Below are 5,399 nucleotides of genomic sequence, written 5' to 3' on the forward strand. Positions count from 1 at the left end.
ACAGAAATTTATTGGCTCACTGTTTCAGAGGCTAGAAGGCTTGATTCCTCGCAATCCTTGGGGTTCCTTGGCTTTTCTGTCACATGACAATGCATATGGCAATGTCTTCTCCTTTCTCCTCTGGGTTCCACTGATTGCTGGCTTCTGGCTGCTCCCTGTGGGATCTCTTTCTGTCTGACTTTCACTCTGCTTATAAAGGGCTCTACTAATCTGGATTAAAGCCCAACTTGATTGAGTTGGGCTGCACCTTATCTGAAGTAACAGTTTAAAGAGATCTTATTTACAACAAGTCCACATGTACCAGAATGTAGACCAAGACCAAGACCCTATCCAAACTAGGGTATGGTATCCAATCCATCATACAGCGGTAGCTGCTCCCCTGCCAGAAATATCCAGCCTCCCTCCCTAATGGATCTCTTAGGAAGTAGAGAACAGGATAGTATGGTTAGATGATCTAAATGCACCATCTAATATGGTAGCCTCTAGCTACATATGGCTGTTGAGCACTTGAAACATGTCTAGTACAAACTGAGATGTGCTGTAAGAGTTTCAATTCACCAGTCTGAACATTTATAAAAGAAAAATAATAATTTGTTAGCTGTTGAAATGTTAATATTTTGGATATACTGGTGTTTTAGTTTTCTTGGGCTGCTCAAGCAAATAACATGAAATGGGTTGGTTTAAACAATGAGAATTTATTAGTTCATGGTTTTAAGGCTAAGAGAAAGTCCAAATCTAGGTATCATCAAGGCCACACTTTCTTCCTGAAGACTGGCATTTGGGGCTTGCTGCCGTGAACCTTGGTCCTTGGATCCTCTGTCACATGGCAATGCACATGGTGGCCTCTCCTGGCTTCTCCATTCTCTTCCAGGTTGTTGAACTTCAGCTTCTTGCTTCCCATGGTTCTCTCTTTCTCTGTCAGAATTTCATTCCACTCATGAAGGACTCCAGTAACAGGATTAAGACCCACACCTTAACTGAAGTAACCTCATCAAAAGGCTCTACTTAAAATAGATTCACATGCACAGGAATGAATTAAGTTTAAGAACATGCTTTTCTTGGGGGTACATACAGCTCCAAACCATCACTACTGGGTTAGATAACATGTACTATTTAAGTTAATTTCTCCTGGTTCTTTTAACTTTCAAATATGGCTACTAGAAAATATAAAATTACATATGTGGCTCATATATATATATATATACATATATATGTATATATATATATAAATTATATATAATTTTTTTTTTTTTGCATGGACAGGCACTGGGAAACAAACCCTGGCTCATATATTTTTATTAGCTGTGTTGGCCTAGATCCTTTGGAGGTTATAAGTGACTACAGAGCTACAGATGTTCATCCATTCATACATTTGTTTAGTTTTTGCTAGGCACTATTTTAGGTGCTAGAGCTACAGCAGTAAAACAAGACAGACCCAGTTTGTCCTTACAGAGCTGACATTCAAGTGTGGGGGAGAGGCAACAACTAATTTCTGATTGTGATAAGTGTTATGAAAAAAAAACCAAACAGGATCAGAAGTTACTTTGACGTGAGGGGAGTTAGTATTTCTGACAGCTTTTTGGTCTTAGGTTTTTGGTCTTAACAACCAGGTGAAATAGATACTGATGCAAATAGAGAGAGGGATGGCAACAAAACAGGTTTTTTTTGGCGAACCCAAGAGCTTAGTTTTGGACATGTTAAATTTGTAATTACTGTAAGCCAAATGGAGATGTTAAGTAAGGTGTTGGATAAACAAGTCTGTGTGAAACGCAGAGAGAGATTGGGACTCTCATACAAGAGTCAGAATCACGTGGATGGCATAAAAAGTCACAGGAATGGATTACATTATCAAGTAGGGAGAAAGAAGAGAAAACCAAGGATTTGGCCCCAATGCAAAATGTCAGTGTCAGGGAGAGGAGTTAGGAGATAATGAAGTAGGAGAAAAGATGATAATATATTCCAGAATCAAAATGAAGAAAAAGTTTTCAAGTAGAGGGCAACCACTTAACCAAATGCTGCTTTAAACTACAGACATCTGCTTTAATTTCTCCAAGCATTTAGTAGCTCCCTTCTCTGAGCTTCAGCTTCTTAAGGGAAAAATGAATCATATCTTGTGCACAGGGATTTTGTCCACGAGCTTTAGTGCCAGAGAGTTTAGGCTCAACTGCTTGTAAATTGAGTAAGCTTGAATAAGTTATTTAAATTCTCTGGGCCTTGATTTACATTCTAACTTTGTGAGAAATTGGTAAGAAAATATATAGAACAGAGTAAAATGTTCCCTAAATCTCTGTATGCTTAGCAGAGATGGCATCAGTAAATGCTCAAATGAATTACTCCTATCCCATATATACACTAACTGAGTAGCAAGCCTTCCTTCCCTCCATTCAGACCTAGGGTGGAGAAAAAGAGCTACGATTGCTGTTACCCACACCCAATGAACTTGGGATGTCTTCCTCTTTTGTATCTTGTTGAGTGATTCTCTACCAGTCACAATCACTCAACCCAAAAAATCAAGCATTATCTAAGTTTCTTTCCTCTCACTCATCCCCGCCCCGACATAAGTCAACAAAATGGCAATCAATGTACGATCAAAATGCCATATTTTATCAACTCTAAGACACCATAGTTGTAGACAATTAAACTGCCAATTAAACTGTGATATGCCACTGACTGTTAGAAGCATGCAGGTTTCAGGGATATGAAATGGTATCACCTCCTCTGAGAAGTCTTCCCAAAGCTTCCAAGCTGAGTTAGTTACCACTCCCCAATTTTCTGTAATTCTCCATGCATACCTCTATCACAGCCCTCCTTATACCTTACTGTAATTGTCCACTCACTTTTTCCCTCATGAGATGTTGAGCTCCTTGGAAAGTGGGGCTCCTTATTCAGTTGTGTTATCTACAGAAGTTGCGACCTAGATGGCACTTACCACTTATGAAATGATTAATTGGATGGATGGATAGATGATGGATGATTGAAAAATGGTTACTGTATATACTCACTGGATGCTAGTTCCCCATTTTGAGAGGCTACCTTCTAAATCATCTCACACTGCCACTAACCTTCCCTAAACTTGGTAATCTGCTTAACCAGAAAAGAGCAATGGCACTCCCTGGTGGTCAGTGCAAGAAGCACACCCTACTAACAGTAGAAAGTTTTCTCATTTGAATTACTGTTCCTTCCTTTTCCAGTAGTTTAAGTAAGTCAAGAGTGAGGGGGACTTGCATTTTCAAAAGATCAAGCTGATGACTCAGAGCCAAATGAATTGGAGAAAGGATAAAGGGGGAAGGGACATCAGTTGGAACATCATTTTGCTAGAGCTGAGAGTCAAGTCCAGATCTGGGACTTAAACACCAACATGCACAGCCACTTTGTTATTATACCCCTTTTATCCCTTAGACTTGAGCAGCGTGGCAGATTCTAAGATCCATTCAATGATTCAATGATCCTTGCCTCTTGATATTCATACCCTGGTGAAATACCCTCCCTTGAGTGTAGACTGGCCTAGTGACTTTCTTCCAAGAGACAACAGCAAAGGTGATAGATGGGATTTCACTTCCATAATCAGACTGTCTAAGACTGTGACTTCTGTCTTGCAAGCAGATTCTCTCCCGTTAGTTTTGATGAAATAATTGCCATGTTGGGGTGGCCCACGTGGCATGGAGCTACGGATAGCTTCTGTCAGTATTCAGAGGCCCTCAGTCCAACAACTCTTGAGGAACTGAAATTCCCAATGACATAAACTTGGAAAGTAGCTCTTTCCTAAATAAGCCTTCAGATGAGCCCAGTACTGGCCAACAACTTGACTGCAGCCCTGTGAGAAACCCTGACGCAAAAGACCCAGCTAAATGGTGCCTGGCCTCCTGACCCACAGAAACTACAAAAAAGTAAATGTGTGTTGTTTTAAGCCATTATATCTCTGGTAAACCATTATGCAGCAATAGATACCTCATATAAGTATCTATTTTAAATGTTCCATTTCCATGCAGGACTCTTTTGAACACCTAGGAAACTTTCTATAATCAGAATGAACCTCTGTAACACACTAATGTCTCTTCACAGCTCTGCAGCATCCCAGGGAGCAGCTTTTGCAGCTGCCTCCACAAAACATTCCCCTGTGAACTGAGTGACTTGGGTACCACCAGTGTGGACATCTTATTATTATTTTTTTTAATTTTTTTTTATTAATTAAAAAAAATTAACTTACACAACATTTAGAAATCATTCCATTCTACATATATGCAATCAGTAATCTTATTTTTTAATAATAAAATTTATCATTATTATAATTATGCAAAATCCATTGTTATAATATTGTTATATTAATATAACAATTATTATAATTGGTTAACTCAATCAACAAGCCAGCTGTTTTTCTCGTTCCTCACTCTGACCACCATTTATTATTCTACAATCTTTTGAAGGTGCCATTTTAAACAAATTTCTTAGGCATCAGATGGCTTCATACAATGAATGGTTAGTGGCAGTCTTTAATATCTCTTTCAACTCTAAAATTCCGTGAGTTTAGAGTGTCAGCCCCATCCCATGCTAGGCCCTAGCAGACCATTTATAGGCTCTGAGGAGGGCAGCTACAAGGAAAGGCCGTGAACGGCCAGGATGGAATCAGAGTATTACCAAGCAGATCAGCATGAGGGACATCAATGCCCAGAAAGGCATGTGGGTCGCTGTGGTTTCAGTCTGTTTACAGCATACTGTGATAGATGATATGCCACTGAAGGAAAAGAAGTATAGCCATGTTGGATTTCGCATAAGTTTAGTTCATTCCTGAACAAACAGGAAATGAGATTGAGTCCCATAAGAGACCAATAAGAATCAAAAGTAGGGTAACTCAGCCAAGAAAAGAAGAAAAAACCTGTCAAGTTCCTGAATAATTCAGATGCAAATGAGTTTTAATTGATTAACTCATAATCAACAAGTCAGCTGTTTTTCTCGTTCCTCACTCTGACCACCATTTACTATTCTACAATCTTTTGAAGTTGCCATTTTAAACAAATTTCTTAGGCATCAGATGGCTTCATGTAATGGTTAGTGGCAGCCTCTAACATCTCTTCCAACTCTAAAATTCTGTGAGTTTAGAGGGTGACTCCCAAATCCTGACTTTTGCTGCCGCCTCAGATTCTCCAGTCACTCTAGCTAGGCAGAAAAGCAGAAGGGATAGGTCGAACCTCACAAATAGTGCTGAAATCCCAGAATCTTTCCAGGCTAGCCAAGCCAAGATGACTGTCATCTTCCAATACCCAACATTTCTGTCCCCAGATAAGTCTGAAGCTAGAGTTGCATCACTTTAAAGGTAAATATCAAAAAGCCTCAACCCCAATCTTAAGAGTCTCTAGCATGAAAACAGTTCTCTCTGGAAAAAGACAAGTGTTTTTTGTGGG

Source organism: Tamandua tetradactyla, chromosome 2 (genome assembly GCF_023851605.1).
Source record: "Tamandua tetradactyla isolate mTamTet1 chromosome 2, mTamTet1.pri, whole genome shotgun sequence".
NCBI classification, from domain to species: Eukaryota; Metazoa; Chordata; class Mammalia; order Pilosa; family Myrmecophagidae; genus Tamandua; species Tamandua tetradactyla.